General features: G+C 49.1%; 1 protein-coding gene across 7 annotated transcripts in view; it reads right to left on the bottom strand.

Moving 5' to 3' along the window:
- LOC140428543 (nuclear receptor coactivator 3-like) overlaps positions 1–27,706 on the bottom strand; it is a 326,952-nt gene that overhangs the window by 78,778 nt on the left and 220,468 nt on the right. For 5 of the 7 annotated variants that reach the window (XM_072515140.1, XM_072515136.1, XM_072515143.1 and 2 more), the window contains one exon: positions 25,590–25,665. The gene's annotated coding sequence lies outside the window, so the exon portion shown is untranslated. Of the gene's footprint in view, positions 1–25,541; positions 25,666–27,706 lie in introns of all 7 variants that reach the window. The other 2 variants (XM_072515137.1, XM_072515142.1) reach the window with 1 other exon arrangement.

Below are 27,706 nucleotides of genomic sequence, written 5' to 3'. Positions count from 1 at the left end.
GGCGAGGGGCAAGGTTGAGAAGATGGGGCCTTCATGAATAACCTCAGCCGGCTCCTTTATCTCTTTTACCTTGCCACTCAAACGGCCTGTCCATCTGCTTCCCAAATGTGTAAAATTAAAGCGCATGGGATTGGGGTTAGTGTATTGAGTTGGATAGAAAACAGGTTGGCAGACAGGAAACAAAGAGTAGGAATTAATCAGTCTTTTCCAATTTGGCAGGCGGTGACTAGTGGGGTGCTGCAGGGATCGGTGCTAAGATCCCAGCTATTCACAATATATATCAACGATTTAGATGAGGGAACAAAATGTAATATCTCCAAGTTTGCAGATGATGCCAAGCTGGATGGGAAGGTGAGCTTTGAGGAAGATGCAGAGATCCTTCAGTGTGATTTGGACAAGTTGAGCGAGTGGACAAATGAATGGAAGATGCAGTATAATTTGGATAAATGCGAGGTTATCCACTTTGGTAGCAAAAACGAGAAGGCAGTCTATCTGAATGGCCTTAAATCAGGAGAGGGAATGTGCAATGAGTCCTGGGTGGCCTTGTACACTAGTCACTGAAGAGAAGCAGGCAGTAAAGAAGGAAAATGGCATGCTGGCCTTCATTGCAAGAGGATTCGAGTAAAGGAGACGAGATGTCTTGCAGCAATTACACAGGGCCTTGGTGAGGTCACACCTGGAATACTGTGTGCAGTATTGGTCTCCTTATCTGAGAAAGAATGTTCTCGCTATAGGAGTGCACCAAATGTTTACCAGACTGATTCCTGGGTGTTAGGACTGACATATGAAGACAGATTGAATCGGTTAGAATTGCATTTGCTGGAGTTCAGAAGAATGAGGGGGTGGGGGTTCTCATAGAAACCTATAAAATTCTAACAGGACTGGACAGTGTAGATGCAGGAAGGATGTTCCAGATGGTGGGGGTGTACAGGTGGAGTCACAGTCTGAGGATACAGGGCAGACCATTACAGACAGAGATGAGGAGAATCCCCGCAACCGGGCCATGCCGCCCCAACGCCGGCACGCGATTCTCCCCGGAGCCAGCGCGTTTGGCGTGGCGCGGTCGTGGGCCGCTGTACGCGGCTGGGACGCCAGTTCTCCGGCACGGATGGGCCGAGCGGCCGCTCTAAAAAGGCAGAGACCCGCCGCAGCCGTCCACACCTGGTCGCAACAAAACAAGGTGGGGTATCTGCCCTTTACAAATGAAAACTATCCACTGCCCAAACCACCCCCCCACCTCCCCCTCTCCCCAACCCCCCTCCCCCTCCCCCCCCCTGGTTTGCTGCTGACCTCCACCTAACGTCCCACGAGAAAGTCAAGGAATGGTTGCCACCACCTGGAGAACTCCTGCAAGGACCCTCGCAAGGCAAACCTTATCCTCTCCAAACTGAGAAATCCTGCCATGTCACTGACCCAAGCCTTGGGGGTTTCATGTCCCTCCACATTAACAAGAGCCTTCTCCAGGCTACGAAGGAGGCAAAGGCCAGAACTCCAGCCTCTTTCAGCTCCTGCACTCCCGGATCGTCCGATACCCCAAACATCGCTAACCCCCAGTTCAATTTTACCCGAGTATCCAAGACCTTGGACATAGCCTTTGCAAAGCCTTTCCAAAATCCTGTTAGTGCCGGGCATGCCCAGAACATATGGACATGGTTTGCTGGGCTCCCTGAGCACCTCACACCTGTCCTCCACCCCAAAGAACTTACTCATTCTCGCCACGGTCATATGCGCCCGGTGCACCACCTTAAACTGAATCAGGCTAAGCCTGGCGCAAGATGACGAGGAATTGATCCTGCCCAGGGCGTCAGACCACAGGCCCTCATTCAGCTCCTCCTCCCACTTGCCCTTCAGCTCCTCCACCGAGGCCTCCTCTGCCTCCTGCAGCTCTTGATATATTTCTGATATCTTGCCATCCCCTGCCCACACGCCTGAGACCACCCTATCCTGTATCCTACAGGCAGGCAGCAGCGGGAATTCCCCCACCTGCTTTTTCACGAACGCCCGAACCTGCATGTACCTAAAGGTATTCCCTGGGAGTAGCCCAAATTTCTCCTCCAGCACCCTCAGACTAGCAAAAGTTCCATCAATGAACAAGTCCCCCATCCTTTCGATACCCACCCTGTGCCAACCGAGAAACCCCCCATCTATTCTACCTGGAATGAACCTGGGATTGTTCCGTATCGGGGCCCAGATTGAGGCCCTTGCCTCCCCCCGTGCTGTCTCCTCAATGTCGCCGCCGCCACCACCGGGCTTGTGGTATACCGCGTCGGCAGAAGCGGCAACGGTGCTGTTATCAGTGCCCCCAAGCTAGTATCTTTACAAGAAGCCGCCTCCAATCACCTCCACGCCGCCCCCTCTCCCTTCATTACCCATTTCCGAATCATGGATATATTCGCTGCCCAGTAATAGCTGCACAGGTTCGGCAGCGCCAACCCACCCCACCCCCGACTGCGCTCCAAGAACAGTCTCTGAACACGCGGGGTCCTGTTTGCCCACACAAATACCGTAATAATCCTATTTACCCGCTTGAAAAAGGACTTGGGGATGAGAATGGGAAGACACTGGAAGACGAACAAGAACCTGGGGAGGACCGTCATCTTTACGGACTGCACCCTGCCCGCCGGGGAAAGCAGCAGCATGACCAACCTGAAATTAAATGAAAATCGCTTATTGTCACAAGTAGGCTTCAAATGAAGTTACTGTGAACAGCCCCTAGTCGCCACATTCCGGCGCCTGTTCGGGGAGGCTAGCACGGGAATTGAACCGTGCTCCTGGCCTGCCTTGGTCTGCTTTAAAAGCCAGCTATTTAGCCTAGTATTCATTTAGCCTAGTCATTTCATTTCATTTCATTTAGTGTGCTAAACTAGGCTTAAAGTCCTCCTCCATCTGATCCACCAGCCGCGCTAAATTGAGCTTGTGCAGGACCCCTCAGCTCTTAGCCACCTGAATGCCCAAGTAGCGAAAGCTCCTCTCCACCAACTTAAGCGGTAGCTCTCCCAGTCTCTTTTCCTGGCCCCTCGCATGTATCACAAAAAGCTCGCTTTTTCCAACATTCAGCTTGTACCCCGAAAAGACTCCAAAATCCCTAAGAATCTGCATGACCTCCACATCCCCTCCACCGGATCCGCAATGTACAGGAGCAGGTCATCTGCATACAGTGAAACACTATGCTCCTCCCCCGCCCCGAACCAACCCCCTCCAGTTTCTGGACTCCCTCAACGCCATGGCTAATGGCTCGATCGCCAGGGCAAACAGCAGGGGAGACAGGGGGCACCCCTGCCTCGTCCCTCGATGTAATCTAAAGTACCCTGACCACAGCCGGTTCGTCAACACACTCGCTACTAGGGCCTGATACAACAATTTGACCCACCCCTCTCCAAACCCAAATCTGCCTAACACTTCCCACAGGTATTCCTACTCCATCCGATCAAAGGCTTTCTCCGCGTCCATTGCCGCTACCACTTCTGCATCCCCCATTCCGAGGGCATCATGATCACATTCAGGAGCCTCCGCACATTCGTATTCAACTGCCTGCCCTTCACAAACCCAGTCTGATCCTCATTGATCACTCCCGGGACACAGTCCTCAATCCTAGTGGCCAAAATCTTACCAACAGCTTGACATCCACATTAAGGAGCGAAATCGGCCTATAGGAGCCACATTGCAACGGGTCCTTATCTCGCTTGAGGATAAGCGAGATCCGAGCCTGCGACATCATCGGGGGGAAGGGTACCCTTTTCCTTAGCCTCATTGAAAGTCCTCAACAACAGCGGAACCAGCAGCTCCGAGAATTTCCTATAAAACTCTACGGGATACCCATCTGGTCCCTGGGCCTTGCCCGCCTACATACCCCTTAACCAGTTCCTCCATCTCAATCAGGGCCTCCAATCCCTCTACTCGTCCCTCCTCCACCTGTGGAAACCTCAGTTGGTCCAGGAACTGCCTCATTTCTGCCCCCCCCCCCCTCGGGGGTTCTGACTCGTACAATTTGCCATAAAAGTCCTTGAAGACCTCGTTAATCCTAGCCGAGCTCAGCACGGTGCTACCCCCCCTATCTCTAATCCCCCCAATCACACTGGCCGCCTCTCTCTTCCGCAGCTGATGCGCCAGCATCCTACTTGCTTTCTCCCCATATTCGTACACTGCTCCCTGTACCTTCCTCAACTGAGCCTCAGCCTTCCCAGTGGTAAGTAAGTCAAACTCCGCCTGCATGACTCCAGATCCGGAATCCTACTCAACATTCACTTCATGAATCCTGCATCGTCCCAGTTCAGAGCATACACAATCACAAGCACCACCCGGGCCCCCTGTAACCTGCCACTCACCATAACATATCGACCCCCTTTATCCGCCACAGTACCCGCCGCCTCAAATGCCCCTCGCTTGCTCACCAAGATTGCGACTCCCCTGTTCTTCGCATCCAGCCCAGAGTGGGAAAACCTGCCCCACGCATCCTTTCCTCAGCCTGGTTTGATTCACGATCTTCAGGTGCGTTTCTTGTAGCATGGCTATGTCTGCCTTTAGCCCCTTTAAGTGCGAAAACACACGGGCCCTCTTGACCGGCCCATTCAGGCCTCTCGCGTTCCACATGATCAGCCTGGTCGGGGGGCTACCACCTCCCCCCCCCTGCCGACTAGCCATCTCCTTTTTTAGGCCAACCACATGCCCACGCCTCCCGCACCCTCCAGCCCCCCAGGCGGAGGCTCCCCGCCCCGACTCTCCCCTTGAACATCGATTCCCCGTCAGTCAGCACAGCAGCATCCCAGCCCCCTCCCTCAGTCAAACATCCGCTTAACCCCCCCACTCCTCTCCCCCCCCTCCCCCCATTGCACTCCCGTAAGTCAGCTGACTCATGCTGACCCCGGTCGCTCCCGTCTCCACCTCCAATCCCCCCGTGGGTTCCCTTTACAAATCTCCAACCCCCCCCCCCCCCCACACACACTCCATGTGAACAGAGAAAGAAAAACAAAACAAAGTACCGTACACTCTCACCCCCAGGTTCAGGTGCCAACCCCACCAATTCAAGGGTAAACCGCGCTCCCTGTCTGGGCGGACCCCACCTCCTGTGACACAGCTCTTCCCAACTGCGATCTCGCTCAAATCCTCGAGGGCGCAGGGCAAATGGGCCACAAAAACACAAGAAAACACGGGCAAAACCCCAACCTAACCCCCCCCCCACAACCACCACCACCAGCCACAACATACTGCAGTCCATTAACTCGAGTCCAGCTTCTCATTCTTGATGCAAGTCCACACCTTGTCCAGCGTGTCAAAATAGTGGTGCCGGTCCTGATGTAACCCACAGCCTCGCCGGTTCTAACAGCCCGAACTTCACCCCCTTTCCGTGGAGGACTGCCTTGGCCCGGTTGAATCCCGCACACTTCTTGGCCAGCTCTGAACTCCAGTCCTGATAAATACGGATCTGTGTTCTCCCATCTGTTGCTCCACTCCTTCCTCGCCCAGCGTAGGACACACTCCTTGTCGGTGGAACCTTACCACCATAGCTCTCGGCGGCTCTTTCGCCCTCGGCCTCCTTGCCAGGACTCTGTGCGCTCCATCCAGCTCCTAGAGCCGCGGGAAAGCCCCCACGCCCATCAGCGTACCCAGCATCGTGATCACATACGTCGCAGCATCCGACCCCTCCACGCCTTCAGGGAGACCCAGGATCCGCAGGTTTTGCCTCCTTGACCTATTCTCCAGGTCCTCTAGCTTCTCCTGCCATATTTTGTGCAGCGCCTCGTGCGCCTCCACTCTAACCGCCAGGCCCAGAATCTCGTCCTCATTATCAGGGGCCTTCTGCTGCACCTCCTTGATCGCCGTTCCCTGCATCTTCTGGGTCTCCACCAACCTTTCAATCGAGGCCTTCATAGGGGCCAGCAGCTCCTTTAAATCCGCAAAGCAGTTTCTTAAAAACTCCCGCTACTCCCGTGACCACTGGGCCCACGCTGCCAGATCCCCGCCAGCCACCAACTTGATTCTTCGCACCCGTTCTCCTCTCTTCTCCAAAGCCGCTTTTTTAACCGCCCCACTCCTGGTCCACTCCATACAGCGCTGGGGGACCCTCACTGTTTCCTTCCCACACCGGGAATCGTCGTCAAAGTGCCGCTGGAGCTCCTTAACACAGCCCAAAAGTCCGTTATCGGCGGCAGCTGCCAACCGTGCGACCTACCTAGGCATAGCCACAACCGGAAGTCCCCCGGGCCTATTTTCTTCCGCGCCGTCCCTGAACTCCCATGCCATGTTGAGCTGGGGCCGGCGCGTTGAGGGAGGCCACCGCACATGCGCGCGTTGGCACCGGCGCCACTGCGCATGCCACGATGGGAGGCTGGAGCAGCGTGAACCGCTCCAGCGCCGTGCTGGCACCATGTAGGGGCCAGAATCGGTACTCCCAGCAGCCCGTTCACGCCGTCGTGAAATGTGACAGCGTTTCCGACGGCGTGGACACTGTCGCCGAATGGAGAATCCCGCCCTACACTTCTCACAGGTCTTCAGTACCCAATATAAATTTCTAAATAGAACATGTTTGTTTTTTTAGCAGGCAGCATGGTGACGCAGTGGTTAACACTGCTGCCTCACGGTGCCAAGGGCCCGGGTTCGATCCTGGACCCGGATCACCGCCCGTGTGAGTTTGCACATTCTTGCCGTGTCTGTGTGGGTCTCACCCCCACAACCCAAAAGATGTGCAGGGTAGGTGGAGTGGCCACACTAAATTGTCCCTTAATAAAAAAAAGTACACCTTTGTTTTATAAAAGTGTTTTAATTCGACCGTTAGAATACTATTCTCTGCTTATTAGACACCTAATTAGGTTAACATTTATAACTGTAATTCAGATTTTAATGTTTTAATTCCAAACCATTTATACAAAATAAGATTGTGGAACTTTAATTACTGCTCCTTACGTGAGAAACACTAACACTAAACATGGCAGATGTGGGTTAGCAGCATGGCTTTTACAGCATAGTAAAAAAGAACAGCATGGTTCAGAAAAATAACCACAGGTTCTTCATGCAAACCAGTAATTAAAAATGCTGCATTAATGACCTGTATCAATCAAACTCAAAATCATAATTACTGCAGTGCCAATTTTTCCAACTCTCTGGTAAGAATTATTTATATATTGTAAGGGTCCTTTCTCTTGATTCCCTTATTTCCCCTTTCTTTATTTTTGCCGTTATCAATTTGGTTCCATGGATGTTAATGGACATGTATCTTCAAGTCAAGCAGCAGAGAGGAGGATGAATTCAAGAAGTTGTAACATAGTATATGGTGCTGTTAGCTTTGGGCAGGAAGACCCAGACTCTTCAGCACCCGAGAAACGGGATGGGACTCTATTGATTGGCTCGTAGCCAATGAATTGACCAAAAGGCCACATTCTCCCGGTAGATCCCGCCTAAGTGGGATGATTCCCAGAGACCCAAGGAAAGCAGAGTTGAGACCTGGAGACACAGTGAAAAGGACCTGCTCTCTCTCTCTTGTTTTCTCCAAAAATACTGCGAGTTGCTGTATTTCTGAAATTCATATATATATATATATATATATATGTATATCTTTGTGTGTGTGTGTATATATACGCACACACATATATATTTATTATATATATTTATATAAAGAGGGCAAGGCAAGTTAAAGTGGGGGATTAGGAATTGGATAATAGTCAACCAGTTGTATTTGTTGCATATTTCATTATAGCTCGTTATAAATAATAAGTAATTGCGTTTAAATTTACAAACCTGGTGACTAATTATTGGGCAGACAAGGACCAAAGACTTTGGGTACTTTTGTAAGAATTATTGGTTAATTCAATTGTGTTGCGACTCCGGGTCAAGTGGGGCTAGAATTGACCACGCACTAGCCCAGGGTTGTAACAATCTGATCAAAATGATTGGCAGATTAAAATGGGAGACCATAAATCCCCACCATATTCCCCCAACTGATTAACAAATTCTTCCCCCCCCCCCTCCCCCCACTCATTCTAACGAGCACCAAGGTGTGAATTACTCATTCCACCAGTACACATAAAAGTGCATTTCATTCATAATTAGCTGCATTTTCCCTTCCAGCTCCATTCCCCCTCCATTAGTTGCATTTTCTATTCCAATTCACTGGCTGGTTGGCAATCCTTTTCCCTGCCTCTAAAATAGTCCCCCAGAGGATACTACTATCGTGTTATTGTCCCTTTTACAGTCAGCAACCTAACTGCATTTCCAATCCAATTCCCCAAACACTCCCCTCAGTGGCTGTATTTCTTCTCCTCTCATATCTCAGTACCCGACTACTGATCTGAATTCCTCTTTCCTGCACTCCTGTCTTCTCCTCCCCCCTAAACCTTTACCCTTTTCTGCTTTTCCCCCCTCCTGCTCCCCTTCTTGCTCTCTCCTCAAATTTGCCTTCTCCTTTGCCTCCCCTTTCATTCTGCCACACCAGTTCCATCATCCACCACTGTCACAATCTGCTGTGCTGAAAAAGTTGCATTAGACTAAACTACCGATGCACACTACAAAACATCAACTGGTAAAGTACTGAAAACAGTGACCAGTCTCAGAATTGCAACGGTGTTGCACTTCTAAGTGGTTGGGTGAAGAGAACGTTCTTTGAGTAGTTGAGAACAATGGGCAGTCAAATATTATACACAGGCACTAACTGATCCCTTAATATTCAGCCAGTGCCCCTTTCAAAAAAAAACCTCTGGTTGCAGCCTCCCAGAAAGAAACATACTGACAGTATTGTAAAACTTGTACGGTCTGAATGCAATAGGTCTGAACAGAAAGAATTTTACAAAAGCAAACACACATCTACACAGAGGCAGTCTACAAATTTTATACAGAGAACCCTGCAAGTGAGGAACATTCAAATCTGAAAAAATGCATGACTGAACACACAACCTTGCATTTATTGCATCTTGAACATGTATTGAAAAGCTCAACTAGGTAATCAGAGGCGAGAGAAGGTATACTGCACATGCTGAACAGCGATCATGAAGTTCAAGGAGACGTACCATGAAAAATTTAACTATAAACAGAGCTTGCAAAGTCTAACACAACCACTTAAAGACAAATATCTATGTAGACCTTGGAGCAGTAAGTGCACATACACAATAGCCAAAAATAGATGACCCAAGTGCCTCTACTGAATACTAAAGGGAAACCTTAAGTAGTTGACACTGCACACTAGATTGATTTAGGTCCACTGGTAATTCTAGGGGCCTAAGAAACAGGTCCCTAGAAATGTAAACAGTACTAACTTATAGCATTAGTGTTGCTAATCCCCCCCCCCCACCCAACACAAAGCAGAAATACAGCACCATGCAAAAATAATGTACCCCCATGAAATAAAGACAGAAGCTAGTGCTAGAATTAAACCATACTTGGCACACTTGCTCTGCCATTATGAAGTCTGTTTCCATATGTACAACGATTACACCCAGCTCTTCTACTTCACCACCTCTCTCAACCTCTTCATTGCCTCTATAATGTCAGACTATTATCTGGCATCTAGTGTCAGATAAGCAATGGGTAACTTCCTGGTGGTCAACGTTGGGAAGACAGATGCCCCTCACCTTCAGTCCTTGCCACAAAATCCATACCACAACTCCAATCCCTCCCAGACCACTCTCTTTGGCTGAACTACACTGTTTGGAACATTTGCTGTCCTGTTTAATTTTCAACCCAGATCCCATCAATCACAGAGTCTGTTCACTGGAATCTAATCGCCCCTCAATGTGCAGAAAGTGCTTAAGGACAGGAAATCTAATCCAAATCTCAGTGTTCCATTCCCTGCCATGAACAGAAATTGAATGCAGTGAACACCAAACCCACAACCTCCAGTGGATTTCAAGAAGAAATGTTACGATCCTATCCTAGCACTGAATCTAACCGTCCTCCTGTGGAGCAGAAAGATGAACATACCTCTCAACAAGACATTGATTCCTTAAGGAAAGATAATATGCTATCCTCTACTTCACCTCTCATCACCAGCCCCTCATCACCCTGTCCAAAAATGATTTTCTAAAGAAATTTCTAATTTCACTTTGAAGATGGGGCAATAAAGGTTAGCAAAATAATGGGCAATGAACAAGTGGGTGAAGGAGAGATTTGTACACAAGAAAATTTCAAATTTAAGGCATTGGGTGACCTGAAGTCAATTAGATTTCTTTTGTGCAGTGGCAAAATAAGCAAGCAGAAGATCGTACCAGATAGGATACAAGCAGCAAATATCTGGATCAACTAAAATTTATGGAGAGCTGAATTTTAAAGTCTGGCACATATGAAAGTTTTGGTGGCAACCGGACTGAGGTAAGCTGGGGGAGGGTAATATTGTACAGATCCTAGCTTAGTCTTTATAATAGATAGGATAGAGGGCTGAAAATTGAACAGGACAACAAAGTTGCAAGCAGTCTAGTTCAGGCAAAGACATGGCCAGGGAGTCAGTGGAGAAAGTATATATTTTGTGGCAAGGACGAAAGATGAGCGGCATCTGTCTTCCTAATGTTGGGCAGCAGGATATTACTGCTCATTTGAGACTGAATATCAGACTCGACAGAATAGGGGCAATAGAGGTCAAGAGGGCTGGTGAACAAAGAACAAAGAAATGTACAGCACAGGAACAGGCCCTTCGGCCCTCCAAGCCCGTGCCGACCATGCTGCCCGACTAAACTACAATCTTCTACACTTCCTGGGTCCGTATCCCTCTATTCCCATCCTATTCATGTATTTGTCAAGATGCCCCTTAAATGTCACTATCGTCCCTGCTTCCACCACCTCCTCCGGTAGCGAGTTCCAGGCACTCACTACCCTCTGCGTAAAAAACTTGCCTCGCACTCTAAACCTTGCCCCTCTCACCTTAAACCTATGCCCCCAAGTAATTGACCCCTCTACCCCGGGGAAAAGCCTCTGACTATCCACTCTGTCTATGCCCCTCATAATTTTGTAGACCTCTATCAGGTCGCCCCTCAACCTCCTTCGTTCCAGTGAGAACAAACCGAGTTTATTCAACCGCTCCTCATAGCTAATGCCCTCCATACCAGGCAACATTCTGGTAAATCTCTTCTGCACCCACTCTAAAGCCTCCACATCCTTCTGGTAGTGTGGCGACCAGAATTGAACACTATACTCCAATTGTGGCCTAACTAAGGTTCTATACAGCTGCAACATGACTTGCCAATTCTTATACTCAATGCCCGGCCAATGAAGGCAAGCATGCCGTATGCCTTCTTGACTACCTTCTCCACCTGTGTTGCCCCTTTCAGTGACCTGTGGACCTGTACTCCTAGATCTCTTTGACTTTCAATACTCTTGAGGGTTCTACCATTCACTGTATATTCCCTACCTTCATTAGACCTTCCAAAATGCATTACCTCACATTTGTCCGGATTAAACTCCATCTGCCATCTCTCCGCCCAAGTCTCCAAACAATCTAAATCCTGCTGTATCCTCTGACAGTCCTCATCGCTATCTGCAATTCCACCAACCTTTGTGTCATCTGCAAACTTACTAATCAGACCAGTTACATTTTCCTCCAAATCATTTATATATACTACAAACAGCAAAGGTCCCAGCACTGATCCCTGTGGAACACCACTGGTCACAGCCCTCCAATTAGAAAAGCATCCTTCCATTGCTACTCTCTGCCTTCTATGACCTAGCCAGTTCTGTATCCATGAAGTAGAACAGCTGGGTGTAATTGCTGAACGGAAGCAGACTATCTCAACAAAGAGGAAGTGCCCAAGTATGGTTCTTTGGGGGACAAGGAGGTGACAGTGCAGGGATGATACTAAAATAATTGGTACAGCTATGCCCTCACTGTCCCAAACTCTTCAAAGGGGTGGAGGAGAAATAATGTACGCAGTCAGGGAGAATATCTGAATTGACTTGCATTAGAATGGTTTACAAATCTGATGAGAGAGATGCAAACAGGAAGCTGCAGGTGCAAGGACTGGAATACAATGGAACGTTCAAGAAACTTTAAAAGAAAGGGGAGATTAGAAATGAATGGCGGTTATGAAGAACAAGAGTACTTTTGAACGGGCTGATGATGTTTTGAAGAGAAGGATGGAAAACGCCTGAGGAGAACCACTCACATTCAGCCAGAATATTGGTCAGGAAGGGAATATTTAGGATCTCCGTGAGAATTGTGCTGAGGTTACAGGAGATGGATGCAATTAGCTTTGACGAGGTAAGAATGGGGACATAGGCGAGCTTGGCTTGATGTGATAGGGGAAAAAAAAGCAGAGGCAGCTGAATGGTTAGTCTCTATTTTGAAGACGACGAGATTGCTAAGCTCCTTCCAGCTGTTATTTTTTTTTTAAAAGTATATTTTATTGAAATTTTTTTTCCCTGAGCAACATTTTTCCCGCTTACAAAACAAGCGAAACGATAACAGTAACAAAACAGAAATTTTTAAACTTTTTAACAATAGTAATGATAGTAGTAATAATATACAACTAACAAAACCTCGTACTCTATTGCCCTATACTCAACTGCCTCCTCCCCCCCCCCCCCCCCGGGTTGCTGCTGCTGGTCATCCGTCTTCCCTCTAACGTTCCCCTAGGTAGTCGAGAAATGGCTGCCACCGCCTGGTGAATCCTTGAGCCGATCCTCTCAGGGCAAACTTTATCTGCTCCAGTTTAATAAACCCCGCCATATCGTTTACCCAGGCCTCCAGTCCGGGGGCTTTCGCCTCCTTCCACATGAGTAGGATCCTGCGCCGGGCTACCAGGGCCGCAAAGGCCACGACATCGGCCTCTTTCGCCTCCTGCACTCCCGGCTCTTCCGCAACTCCAAATAGAGCTAACCCCCAGCCTGGTTTGACCCGGGCCTTCACCACTTGCAAAATCACTCCCGTCACTCCCTTCCAGTGCCGGGCACGCCCAAAACATATGTGCATGGTTTGCCGGGCTCCCGCCACACCTCCCACATTTGTCCTCCACTCCAAAGAACCTGCTCAATCTTGCCCCCGTTATGTGTGCTCTATGTAGCACCTTAAATTGAATCAGGCTAAGCCTGGCACATGAGGAAGAGGAATTTACCCTGCTTAGGGCATCAGCCCACATACCCTCCTCCATTTCCTCCCCTAATTCTTCTTCCCACTTTCTTTTTAGTTCGCCCACCGACTCCTCCCCCTCTTCCCTCATCTCTCTATAAATCTCTGACACCTTGCCCTCTCCGACCCACACCCCTGAAAGCACCCTGTCCTGTATCCCCTGCGTCGGGAGCCGCGGAAATTCCCTCACCTGTTGTCTAGTAAACACCCTCACCTGCATATAGCTCAAGAATTCCCCCGGGGTAACTTATACTTTTCCTCCAGTGCTCCCAAGCTCGCAAAAGTCCCATCTATGAATAAATCTCCCACCTTCCTAATTCCCAACTGGTACCAGCTCTGAAATCCTCCATCCATTCTTCCTGGGGCGAACCTATGGTTGTTCCTGATAGGGGACCCCACCAGGGCTCCCCGCACCCCTCTCTGTCGCCTCCACTGTCCCCATATGTTCAGTGTTGTCGCCACCACCGGGTTCGTGGTGTACTTTTTCGGTGAGAACGGTAGCGGCGCCTCTAGACTCGTCCCTTTACAGGACCTTCTCTCCAGCCTTTTCCACGCCGCTCCCTCACCCTCCATCATCCATCTACGTATCATTGCCACATTGGCGGCCCAATAATAATCTCCCAAGTTCGGTAGTGCCAGTCCTCCTCTGTCCCTACTGCGCTGCAGGAACCCCCTCCTTACTCTCGGAACTTTCCCTGCCCACACAAAGCTCGTAATGCTCCTATCTATTTTATTAAAAAAGGTCCTGGTGATTAAAATAGGGAGACATTGAAATACAAATAAGAACCTCGGGAGGACCATCACCTTAATTGCCTGCACCCTGCCCGCCAGCGATAAAGGCTGCATGTCCCACCTCCTAAAGTCCTCCTCCATTTGTTCTACCAGCCGTGTCAGATTAAGTCTGTGCAAGGTTCCCCAGCTCCTAGCGATCTGAATCCCCAAGTATCGGAAGTTTCTTTCCACTTTCCTTAGCGGTAAGCCTTCTATCTCTCTACTCTGGTCCCCTGGATGTATCACATATAATTCACTCTTCCCCATGTTTAACCTATACCCCGAAAATTCCCCGAACCTCCTCAAGATTCGCATAACCTCGATCATCCCCCCCTCTGGGTCCGACACGTATAGCAATAGGTCATCCGCGTATAACGAGACTCGGTGTTCTTCTCCCCCTCTAGTCACCCCTCTCCATTTCCTGGAGTCTCTCAGCGCCATGGCCAGAGGTTCAATTGCCAGCGCAAACAACAATGGAGACAGCGGGCATCCCTGTCTTGTTCCCCTATATAATCGGAAATACTCCGATCTATGTCGACCTGTAACTACGCTTGCCGTTGGTGCCCCATAAAGTAGTCTAACCCAGCGAATAAATCCGTTCCCAAACCCAAACCTCCTTAACACTTCCCATAAATACTCCCACTCCACCCTATCAAATGCCTTCTCTGCGTCCATTGCCGCCACTATCTCTGCCTCCCCCTCCACTGAGGGCATCATTATCACCCCTAATAGCCGTCGCACGTTAACATTCAATTGTCTCCCTTTTACGAACCCTGTCTGGTCTTCGTGCACCACCCCTGGGACACAGTCCTCTATCCTCGATGCCAGCACCTTTGCTAGCAGTTTGGCGTCCACGTTCAATAGTGAAATAGGTCTATAGGACCCACACTGCATCGGATCTTTGTCCCTCTTCAAAATTAGCGATATCGTCGCCTCCGACATTGTCGGGGGTAGTGTCCCCCCATCCCTGGCCTCATTGAACGTCCTCGCCAACAACGGGGCCAACAAGTCCACATATTTTCTGTAGAATTCCACCGGGAACCCGTCTGGCCCCGGGGCCTTCCCTGCTTGCATGCTTCCCAGTCCCTTAATAACCTCGTCCACCTCAATCGGCGCCCCCAGGCCTGCCACCGCCTGCTCCTCAACTGGTCCAGGAACTGCCGCATCCCCTCCTCTCCCTCTGGGGGCTGAGACCTATACAGTTCTTCATAAAAGGTCTTAAACACCTCATTTATCTTTCCTGCCCTTCGCACGGTGTCTCCCCTTTCATTCCTAATTCCTCCTATCTCCCTCGCTGCTGCCCTCTTTCGCAGTTGGTGCGCCAACAGGCGACTAGCCTTTTCCCCATATTCATACCTCCTCCCCTGTGCCTTCCTCCGCAGTACCTCCGCCTTTCTGGTGGTCAGAAAGTCAAACTCTGTCTGGAGTCGTCTCCTCTCCCTGTACAGCTCCTCCTCCGGGGTCTCAGCAAATTCCCTGTCCACCCTTAAAATCTCCCCCAGTAATCTATCCCTTTCCTTGGCCTCTGTTTTCCTTTTGTGGGCCCCAATAGAAATCAGCTCTCCTCTGACCACCGCTTTTAGTGCTTCCCAGACCACTCCCACAGGGACCTCGCCGTCGTCATTGACCTCCAGGTATCTCTCCATACACCCCCTCACTCTTGCACACACTCCCTCATCCGCCATCAGTCCCACATCTAATCGCCAGAGTGTTCTCTGCTCCCTGTCCTCTCCTACTTCCAGGTCCACCCAATGTGGGGCATGATCCGAAACCGCTATGGCCTAGTATTCAGCTTCTTCCACCCTAGAGATCAACGACCTTCCTAGAACAAAAAAATCTATCCGGGAGTACACTTTATGGACGTGGGAGAAGGAGGAATATTCCCTAGCCCTGGGTCTAAGAAATCGCCATGGATCCACTCCCCCCATTTGGTCCATAAACCCCTTAAGTACCTTGGCCGCTGCCGGCCTTCTTCCAGTCCTTGAGCTGGATCTATCTAGCCCCGGGTCCAGCACCGTATTGAAGTCCCCTCCTAAAATCAAATTTCCTGCCTCCAGGTCCGGAATACGCCCCAGCATCCGTCTCATAAACCCCGCATCGTCCCAATTTGGGGCATACACATTAACCAACACGACCTCCATTCCCTCCAGCCTACCACTCACCATTACATATCTACCTCCACTATCTGCTACGATGTTCTTTGCTTCAAATGCTACCCGTTTCCCCACCAATATGGCCACCCCTCTGTTCTTTGCGTCCAGTCCTGAGTGGAACACCTGTCCCACCCATCCTTTCCTTAGCCTAACTTGGTCCGCCACCTTTAGGTGCGTCTCTTGGAGCATAACCACGTCTGCCCTTAGTCCTTTCAAATGCGCGAGCGCTCGGGCCCTTTTTATCGGCCCATTCAGGCCTCTCACGTTCCACGTGATCAGCCTCACTGGGGGGCTACCTGCCCCCCTCCCGTGTCGACTAGCCATTACCTTCTCTAGGCCAGTCCCATATCCCGCCTCCGCGCTCCCGCTCGCTCCCCCAGCGTCGCATTCCGCCCCCGACCACCTTCTCTTTAGCCATTTCCTTTTGGATTTCCGCAGCAGCAACCCAGTTCTCCCCCCCCCCCCCCCCGCTAGATCCCTATCTAGCTTGATTGCTCCCCCCATATCACTTCCGTAAGTCAGCTGACTTCAACTGACCCCGGCTACTCCTGCTCGCTCCTCGGCCCCCCCGGTGTGAGGGAACTCCCATCCGCCTTGCGCCTGTTTTCCCGCCTTATTCTTTCTGGCGCGGGAACATCCCTTTACCTGTCCCGCCTCTTATGGCGCAGCTCCCTTTCCCCTCCCCCTCTCCTTCCCCATTCTGACTATGTCCCGCCTCTCCCCCCTCACCGGCGCCCACATTTCCCCAGTGTCCCCCCCCTTCCCTGTTTACTTCTCGCTTAACTTTCACCATCCCATTAACAAAAACAATAATAACAACAATAACAGTTCCCTGCAGCATCAGTCCCTCAGTTCCGGTCCAGTTTCTCTTCATTGATGAAGGACCATGCTTTCTCCGCCGTCTCGAAATAATAATGTCTCTCCTGATGCGTGACCCATAGTCTTGCCGGCTGCAGCATCCCAAACTTCACCTTCCTTTTGTGCAAAACCTCTTTGGCTCGGTTGAAGCTCGCCCTCCTTCTCGCCACCTCCGCACTCCAATCCTGGTAGATCCTTACCACCGCATTCTCCCATCTGCTACTCCGCACCTTTTTGGCCCATCTCAGGACCTCTTCTCTGTCCTTAAGGCGGTAGAATCGCACGATTATCGCCCTCGGTGGTTCTCCCGCTTTTGGTCTTCTCGCCGGGATCCGATTTGTCCACTCCACCTCCATGGGGCCCGCAGGGGCCTCAGCACCCATCAGTGAGCTCAGCATCTTACTTGCATACGCTCCACAGTCCACTCCTTCCACACCCTTCGGGAGACCTAGTACCCTAAGGTTCTTCCTTCGCGCTCCATTTTCAAGGGCCTCAATCCTGTCAGCACACTTTTTATGAAGTGCCTCGTGCGTCTGAGTCTTGACCGCCAGGCCCAGGACCTCGTCCTCAATACCGGACACCTTCTGCTCCACCACGCGAAGTTCCGTCTCCTGGGTCTTTAAAGTCTCCTTAAGCCCCTCAATTGCCTGTAACAACGGGGTCATTACCTCCTCCTTCAGCAGGTCCACGCACCCTCTCACCACCTCGTCCTGCTCAGGCCCCCATGTCACCTGTGGTTTCTCCGCCGCCATTTTGTTTCACTCCCTCTCTCTCTCTGATCTTCTGGCTGCAGATTCTTCGGGCTGCAGCCGCCGGCGCCGGTTTTTCCCTCCGTCTTTCGGGGGGGGGGCTCCCTTCCCTCGCGCCTCGCACCAGGTTTTACGGCCGTCCAAGTCCCCGTTGGGGCTCTTAAAAGAGCCCGAAGTTCCGTCGGAGCTGGAGCCGCCGAAACGTGCGGCTAGCTCATCCCTGCCGCAACCGGAAGCCTCCTTCCAGCTGTTATAAGACAAAGGAGCCATGGGGGCGATGTCAGAGGAAGCAAATGGCAGAAGGTGAAAAATTAGAGCCTTTGGCTTTGTGGAGTAGTCCTTCAGCAGCAGCAGAGAGTTTTGGCAGAAGCAAACTGGGGCAGGTAGAGTAATAGCTGACAAACCCAACCGTGAATCACATGCACTCAAGCTCATCTCACTTTGACTTGAGGCAGTAAAGATACAACCACACCAGAATAACAACAGATGAATCAAGACTTTGCTGTAGATAAAGCCATCGAAATTGGAGGGGAGGGAATGCCTGTGTAAATCAACACTCTTGGGGTATTATGGTGGTGAAGAATCCAGTTATAAACAATGTATTTTTGTCTAGGGTTTGGTCAGTGATTGGGTGGCACAATAGCTAGCACTTTTGCCTCATGGCACCGAGGACCCGGGTTCAATCCTGGCCCCGGGTCACTGTCCATGTGGGGAGTGCACATTCTTCCCATGTCTGCGTGGATCTCATGCCCACAACCCAAAATGTGCAGGGTAGGTGGATTGGCCACGCTAAATTGCTCCTTAATTTAAAAGAACTTCATTAAAAAAAAGTTTTGTCCGTGATGAAAATCACAGGAGTGGATAGGCCACAGGATATGGCAAAGTCAAGACACTGCCTATAGGTAGGAGGGGAGATGTTCAGGAGACACAAGAATGTAGTGAACTCTGAGAAAAGACAGAGCAACGGGACCGGAGGTGGAAAATGAAACGATCAAGAAGTTGCTCATGCAGATGGAAGAAAGGAGAGATTTTTTTTTCTAGGGCTTGAGGGACAGCAGGCAATGAAGATTTGTGAGAATCAAGAGAGGTAGAATTAAGAAAGCTGCCTGGAGGAGTAGATGCATAAGGAGTAGGAGACCCGACTGACACTGTCGTGGTTTCGGTAGAGCAAAGTACAGCTAGAAATGGGGGCTTCAGCCAGGTTCCTGAAAACCTAACTTAATTCAAAGTCGATATTTGTATCACCAACAACACCCCCGTAACAACTTCCCTGATCATTAATGACATTTATTACCATGTCACTGTATACTCCATGGTTAAGAAATCTAAAAGGTAAAGAAAATTTGCGAGTAAAAAAAAAATCAAGCCCACTCAGTTACAGTTTTCACGTGAAAGCAGATGGAATCTCAGAATGCAAAGCTTTTTAAGGAGTCAAGTTCCCACTATACTATGCAATAAACAGGACTTAACTTAGTCTTTCCTATTTAAACAACCTTACTCAAGCATAAGGCATCACCTCTGAAAGAGGAGAAAACAGAGACGAAAACATAGGGATGACAGGAGTGGGTAGTAACATTCCGCTGTGTGATGAGTGGCCACTGTATAACATTTCAATCATAGAATTGAGGGCTCATCGAATAGTTGCGCAATATTCCATTGGAAACACTTCTGGGCTTCCGTATTATGCTGCTTCATTTTCTTTGGGGAATAGAATGAATGAATTGCTTTCTTCAATGTGTACAATCCTCAAACATTTATACAAGCACTCTTCAGATTCTGAGACAAAACACCATTTCTCCAAGGAGGGGAATTTACTCTCAAGAAATTTCTACTGCAATCTTTGCTTTTTCTTAGTATTGCAAATGGAAACAAACTGCACATACAGCCTTCAATTCAGATTTTCAAGCCATTGGAAACTCACTTTCCTGTAGCCTTTGGAAGCAAAGACAGATTCTCAGCAACAATTTTTATACCAGCAAATATAAAGTGATTGCAGGCTTAGGTTATCATTGAATGTTTTATCTATATTCTACACAGTAACCAAGTTTACTTCCCTAAGTGCATGCGCAAACTAATTCCCTTCATTACGAGCCTATTTTTATGTAATAAAGCTGCTGAATAGCAATTTTGTGGGCAAATATGGATATCTAGAAAGATCCTTGAGAGTTGTAATTTTTTAACCTATACGTTTTATGTTGGGTACATGCATAGTTGGCATAGGCGATTAAGAATATATTTTGCCAATTTGAAGCTTTTTGACATATTGGAGGCATAAAAACAATACACAGAAAGGAACAAAATGCATCAAATTGGATGACAGGATCCAACTCACGATAGGCATTGTAATGTTCTTGTCAGATGGCCTGATTTATATTACAAGAACACTTGTAGCTAAAGCTATAAACGATTTATTAACATTAACTGTGGGTCAAATATATACAAAATAGATGAACAATATTAACATGCATAAGCAACCTCTCTCTTCCAGTTCACTAGTTAATCTGAGGTCACCTGACACTAACATTCACTTGTATACTAATGAAACTCCTACTGGGCGGTCAGAATTACAACACAACCATGATATCACTACAGGTATCATTAGTAGACTGTACAGCTACAAAGGCATTATAGTAGGCATCAGTAATAGACTATACAGTGCCCATAAAGTCTACCAATCAATTTATCTAATTTTCTTTACAACAATTTACACTTACATTATGTATTTAACTCAGGAAACCATAGCATAGTGCTTCAAAGAAGCATAATCAGACAAGATTTAACACCCCAAATAAAAGAATGAAGCTGTTAGAATGGGTGACTATAAGTGTGGGTAATGAGATAGGTTTTCAGGTGAGTCTTAAAACAGAATAGAGCGGTTGCGAGGTTTAGGGAGGTTAGTTCACAGTTTAGGATCAATATAGGTGATGGCATGGATACAAACTGTTGAGCACAAAAAGTGAGGTTGCCGAGGATGGAGAAACAGTTTGTGGAGGGTTCAAGGAGGTAACAAGAAGCAAGGTCATGGTGGGATTTGAGCACAAGGAGGCGCTAGGACAAGACCTAATGTAAGCCATCATGCACAGTACACAACAGGACATGATCCAGGCAAGGAAAATTGAGTTTGAGATGAGCTTAAAGTTCAGAGGGTGGAGGATACAAGGTTTGCAAAATATTCATTGGGAAAGTTTCGTGTGGAGTTCACAAAAGCATTAATCAAAACTTCAGTAACATCAAATCATTGGTTTGCAAATGTCATTTTGGGGAGGAAATCTGCCATCCTTATCTGGTCTGGCCTACATGCAACTTCAGACCCGCAACAATATGGTTAACTCTTTTTTTAAAAAAATATATGTATTAAGATTTTTTGACAACACAATTTTTTCCCCTTACAAACAATAACCCCCCCCGCCCCGGTAACAAAATAACACAAAATCGCACTGAGCAAGATATATACATGGCAAAATGGTATATTTACATAGCTTTATACACTGGCTCTCGCCCGCACGTGCCAGTTTCCCCCACCCTCCATGTTATCACCCGCTCATCCATCCCCTCAAACAGTCTCTCGTTCCCCCCCCCTCCAGGGTTGCTGCTGCTGCTGACCGGCCTTCTTCTAACGCTCCGCGAGGTAGTCTAGGAACGGTTGCCACCGCCTGTAGAACCCCTGCGCAGACCCTCTCAAGGCAAACTTAATCCTCTCCAACTTAATGAACCCGGCCATGTCGTTTATCCAGGCCTCCAGGCTAGGGGGCTTCACCTCCTTCCACAAGAGCAAGATCCTTCGCCGGGCTACTAGGGACGCAAAGGCCAGAATTCCGGCCTCTTTCGCCTCCTGCACTCCCGGCTCATCCACTACTCCGAATATTGCTAGCCCCCAGCTTGGCTTGACCCGGACTTTCACCACCTGAGATATTGCTCCCGCCACTCCTCTCCAGAACCCCTCCAGTGCCGGGCATGACCAAAACATGTGGACATGGTCCGCCGGACTCCCTGAACACCTTCCACATCTGTCCTCTACCCCAAAGAACCTACTCAACCTCGCCCCCGTCAAGTGCGTCCTGTGAACCACCTTAAATTGTATCAGGCTGAGCCTGGCACACGAGGAGGAGGAATTAACCCTACCTAGGGCATCAGCCCACAAACCTTCCTCGATCTCCTCCCCCAGTACCTCCTCCCATTTACCCTTCAACTCTTCTGCTAGGGCTTCCCCCTCTTCTTTCATCTCTTAGTGTATTGCCGAAACCTTGCCCTCCCCGACCCATACACCCGAGATCACCCTGTCTTGAATTTCTTGTGCCGGGAGCAACGGGAATTCCCTGACCTGTCGCCTCACAAAAGCCCTCACACCTGCATATATCTAAATGCATTTCCCGGGGGTAACTCAAACTTCTCCTCCAGTGCCCCTAGGCTCGCAAATGCCCCGTCAATGAACAGGTCCCCCATTCTTCTAATCCCCGTCCGATGCCAGCCCTGGAACCCCCCCGTCCATCTTCCCCGGGACAAACCGGTGGTTACCCCTGATCGGGGACCACACCGAGGCTCCCACTGCACCCCTGTGCCGTCTCCACTGGCCCCAGATCCTTAACGTTACCGCCACCACCGGGCTCGTGGTATACTTTGATGGCGAGAACGGCAGCGGTGCCGTCACCAACACCCCCAAGCTCGTTCCTTTACAGGACGCCATCTCCATCCTCTTCCATGCCGCCCCCTCTCCCTCCATAACCCACTTGTGGATCATCGCCACATCTGCTGCCCAGTAGTAGCTCCCTAGGTTTGGCAGCGCCAACCCTCCTCGGCCCCTACTGCGTTCCAGGAACCCTCTCCTTACCCTCGGGGTCTTATTCGCCCACACAAACCCCATAATACTCCTACTTACTCTCTTAAAAAAGCCCTTGGTGATCACGATGGGACGGCACTGAAACACAAACAAAAATCTCGGAAGGACCACCATTTTGACCGACTGCACTCCACCCGCCAACGAGAGCGGCAACATGTCCCATCTTTTGAAGTCCACCTCCATTTGGGGCATGGTCCGAAACGGCTATGGCCGAATACTCCGTCCCCTCCACCCTCGGGATGAGCGCCTTGCCCAGAACAAAGAAATCTATCCGGGAGTAGGCCTTGTGCACGTGGGAAAAGAAAGAAAATTCCCTGGCTTGCGGTCTTACAAACCTCCATGGGTCCACCCTCCCCATCTGATCCATAAACCCCCTGAGCACCTTGGCCGCCGCCGGCCTCTTTCCCGTCCTTGATCTGGAGCGGTCCAGTGCTGGATCCAGCACTGTATTAAAGTCCCCTCCCATTATCAGTCCTCCTACCTCCAGGTCCGGAATGCGGCCCAACATGCGCTTCATGAATCCAGCATCTTCCCAGTTCGGGGCATATACATTTACCACCCACGTCCCTTGCAACCTACCACTCACCATCACATATCTCCCTCCATTATCCAGTACGATAGTCTTGGCCTCAAATGACACATGCTTTCCCACCAGAATTGCCACCCCTCTATTTTTCGCGTCCAGTCCCGAGTGAAATACCTGTCCTACCCATCCCCTTCTTAACCTAACCTGGTCCACCACCTTCAGGTGTGTCTCTTGGAGCATAGCCACATCTGCCTTCAGTCCCTTCAAGTGCGCGAACACTCGAGCCCTCTTCACCGGCCCATTCAGGCCCCTCACGTTCCACGTTATCAGCTGGATTGGAGGGGCTCTCACACCCTCACCCCCCCCCCCCCCCCCCCCCCCCCCCCCCCCCCCCCCGCGTCGGCTAGCCATCTCTTTCCTGGATCAGACCCGTGTCCACGTCTCCCTCTCCCTCTGGTCCCCAGCCGGGGGACCTCCGTCCCGACCACCTCTTCTGTGTCCCATTCCCTTTCAGCCAGTGCAGCAGCAACCCTTTCTCCCTCTCTCTCTTTCCGCCCCCCCCCCCCCCCGTCTAGCTTTTTTGCTCCCCCCATATCACTCCCGTAAGTCAGCTGACACCTGCTGACCCCAGCTTCCCCCGCCATCCCTTTGACCCCCCCCCCCCCTCGTGTGGGAGTCACCCCATCAATATACGTTCCTTCGTTCCCTTTCCCACGCGCGGGAAAAGAACCCCACGCTTTTCAAAGCCTGCCCCGCCCCCTCTGGCGCAGCTCCTGCCGCGGCCTTGTCTCTCTCTCCCCCAGCCCATATAACATAACCTGCGCGTGATTGACCCTCTATATACAACAACCATCGTACTTTAACCCTCAAACACCCCCCACCCTCACAGACCCTCAATTAGAGTCCAACTTTTCAGTTAATATAAAGGTCCACACCTCTTTGGGCGTTTCGAAGTAGTGGTGTTGGCCATTATGTGTAACCCACAGTCGCGCTAGCTGCAACATTCCAAATTTCACTCCTTTCCGATGCAGCACCGCTTTGGCCCGGTTGAAACCCGCTCTCCGCTTAGCGACCTCCGTGCTCCAGTCCGGGTATATTCTGATCTCTGCGTTGTCCCACTTGCTGCTCCGCTCCTTCTCGGCCCATTTCAGGACCCTCTCTCTGTCCGTAAACCGGTGAAATCTCACCACCATTGCCCTTGGCGGCTCATTTGCCTTGGGCTTCCTCGCCAGCACTCGGTGCGCCCCTTCCAGCTCCAGCAATCCCGGGGGGGGCCTCCGCACCCATCAGCGCCCCGATCATTGTGCCCGCATATGCTGCAGCGTCAGCCCCCCTCCACTCCTTCTGGGAGACCCAGGATCCTCAGATTATTCCTCCTCGACCGGTTCTCCAGGTCTTCGAGTCTTCCCGCCCACGTCTTGTGTAACACCTCGTGCCGCTCCACTTTCACCTCCAGGCCCAAGAGCTCGTCCTCATTCTCACTCACTTTGTCCTGGATCTCCACCTCATGGGCTTTCTGGGTTGCCCCCAGTCCTCCAATTATTGCCAACATAGGCGCCACCATCTCCTTACGCAGCTCCTCGAAGCAGCGCTTGATGAATTCCTGCATCTCCTCTTTGTCCCCGGCCGCCGCCATTTTGCTTGTTTTCCCGCTCTTCTCCCGCTGCTCCAATGCCACTTTTTTGGCCGTTTCGCTGCGGGTTCGGGCCATACGGGTTAGTAGGGGACCTCTCTCCTCTCTTCCCCACGGGTTGGCTGTGAAAAAAGTTCCGTTGGGGCTCTTCTATCGAGCTGAAAGGCCACTCAGTGACCAAACAAAAGTGCTGAACTCGAGAGTTGAGATAAGAGTGCCAACCATGATCAAGGCAGCATTTAATCAAGTATGGCAAAGTACCCGAGCAAAACTGAAAGCCAGTAGGAATCGGAGGGGAAAACTGCTCTTGCCACAAGTTCCCAGATGTTAGTAAAGGAGCATTTTGCAGGGTCAACTGGCCAGGGTGTGCTGTTGTCATTCCAAGTGCCTAAGCCAATGCTGGGAGGTCTGTCTGGCTTGAATCGGGTTCGCATAGCCGCAACCGGAAGTCCAATATGGTTAACTCTTAACTGCCCTGCGAAATTGTCTAGCAATTCATTCAATGCTACCGAAAAGCAACAGTAAAGTTGAACCCGATTCAAGAGGATACAGCGTCAGAAGCTCAACGCAGGGTTAAATAGGAAAATTAGTTTGCAGATAGTTTAGTTCAACCATGGACAATCAGCAGCCAAGGAGATGGTTAGGAAACAGAGTTTAAAATGATGGCTTTGGGATTCCTCATATTTAATTCACCTGTTTTATATCAACAAAACTCCGAATCCAATCCATTGTTTTCCCAACTAAAAATGCAAATCAGTTGCATCTGAATACCAAAAGTAGGTTTGGGCAGATGGTCCAAACAAACCCAATTATTTTGTAATATTCAGGTACTATACATCAAACTTCAAATAAATATGAAAACCATCATTTGACTGAATAGCCATAATACAGTTGGATAAACCACTCCAAGGATACAACATGATTGAAGGAGAACTTTTGATTGTTAAATAAATCTAATTATTTTTACTTGCTCACCAGCAGGGAAAATGGCCCCAAATTTCACAAGTATTTGTCACCCTGTACCTCAGCTTCAATCTGTAAACATCTGGATGATCCTGCAACTTCTCATAATAGTGCGATCAATCATCATGTGTCATATCTGAAAAGCAAGAAGAGACCGTAAAGTTTTCGATACAAAATGGAGCCAATGTGATCTTATTCATAAGCCTGGAATCTGTACACATGATCCAACAAGGTCTGCATTTTCTTCCAATGACTGAAAGAAACACTGTCATTTCACAGAAGTATTTGAATGAAACAATGAAACAAAAAGTTCAATTCAACACCTTCACTCTCATTATGAGGCAGCAACATAGTATGTGCATCATAGTATGGTGCTATGGTCGTCCATGTTTCAACTTGCTTCTTGCTACCGAATGATTTATTTTTGGCATAAAGAGGTGGTGTACTTCCAATTAACATTATTGCTGGGCAACTACTTCACAATGTTGGATACTATCCTCACTAATCGCTATCAAATCCTGCAACTAGTGAAGCGATAACCAATTGAAAACTCAGATTAATTTTTCTTTGCAGTTTTAATTCGGGAGTGGAAGATTTCACTTTGAATTCAATTTATTTGTAAATTATGGGGCAATTTAGCATGGCCAGTCCACCTACCTTGCACATCTTTGGGTTGTGGGGTGTGACCCTTGCAGACAGAGAGAATATGCAAACTCCACACGGACAGCCATCCGGGGTCAGCGTCGAACCCAGGTCCTCGGCGGCGAGGCAGCACTGCTAACCACTGTGCCACCCCAAATTCAACTTTAAGCCCACACAAAAGTATCTCCCCAAACTAGTTTCTTGTTTAAACTGATACTGCTTGGCTGTCTAATATACAAATGGAGTGACACATTTGATGGCCTCCTGATTTTAGTTGGATCATTGACATGTACTGTCTCATAGTCAGGGGAAGTTTTAACGATAAGATTATCAATTTTACTCATGCACACTTGTGTTAAAAAGTTACCAGAAAGACCTTCGATAGTTTTTGCTGCAATTCTTTCTCCATCTGTGCAAAAGACTAGTTAAAAGCAAGAAACATTCATGCTCTAATGTAATCTTCCTGCCAAGTGATAATACCTTTTGTTTGGCAGGGTTGAGGAAGAGGGTAGGTAGGCATCTTCAATTTAATGTGATGAAAAACAGTTTCAAGCGCAATGAGACATTCAAAGCAACATTTATTAACGGTTACTACAGTAATTCAGCTGGAAGCGAAAGTGGGATAGCTGACTACTGTATATTTCAGTAGCAGCAATATCACTTGTGCAAAACATGAGACTGTGAAGGAGTAGGAATCCTATATTTTGCCATAAGCAATATGTGTTTCATCATATGTAGGTTCACCATTGACCTACTTTAAAACAAAAAAGGAAAGTTCTCGTAGAAATCTCTCTACAGCTATCTCATCAGCCAGACAAAACATTGTTGCCATTTTCTTTTTGAAAATATGGAACAGGCCAAGGTTATTCCAAGAAATAAAGATCTGTTTTGAGTCCCATGTGCTAAGGGCCCAAACATCCATGGGGTGAAGTGGAATTTAAGATTCATGTGCTAGGTTGGAATTTCTGGCTGGGATCAGGTCATTTGAATAAGACAGATAGGTCTCTGTACTGGTACAGAACATCTTGGGTATGGAGGAAAGCAGGAAGGGAGACTTGAAGAACACGTGGAATTTCAGCAAACTGTAAAATTGGATTTTGGGGGAAACGCCAATTCACACTGTATAAACAGTAATCTTGGGACTGTTCCAAGTCAGTAAATCTGTTCGGGAACACCTCTGCTGCCCAATTACACCCGAATCTTGTCAGCATTTAGTAAACTTGGGGCAGAAGAGGAGGAACAGTAGGCATGCTATCAATAATGGCATCGAACAGTCTCCATCTCCTTTTGGAACACCAGATTTCTACGGTTGAATAAAACCCACCCTGGCATGATCTGGTCTTCAGAGTAGATTCATCATGACTGAATTTCACTAATTTTCTGGCAACCCCACAAACAAATGTCATGCTTCAACTGCTCGATCCATGGAAATTTAGAGTCAATATATGTTACAGACTTAGCTGATACATCAGAATATGCCGGTGCACTTTTAGTCAGAAATTTTACCTCAAAAGATAAAATGGCCTAATATTCTT

Source organism: Scyliorhinus torazame, chromosome 8 (genome assembly GCF_047496885.1).
Source record: "Scyliorhinus torazame isolate Kashiwa2021f chromosome 8, sScyTor2.1, whole genome shotgun sequence".
In the NCBI taxonomy this organism is placed as follows: domain Eukaryota; kingdom Metazoa; phylum Chordata; class Chondrichthyes; order Carcharhiniformes; family Scyliorhinidae; genus Scyliorhinus; species Scyliorhinus torazame.
Note: the sequence above shows the minus strand (reverse complement) of the source record. Positions and strands in the feature narration are given on the sequence as shown.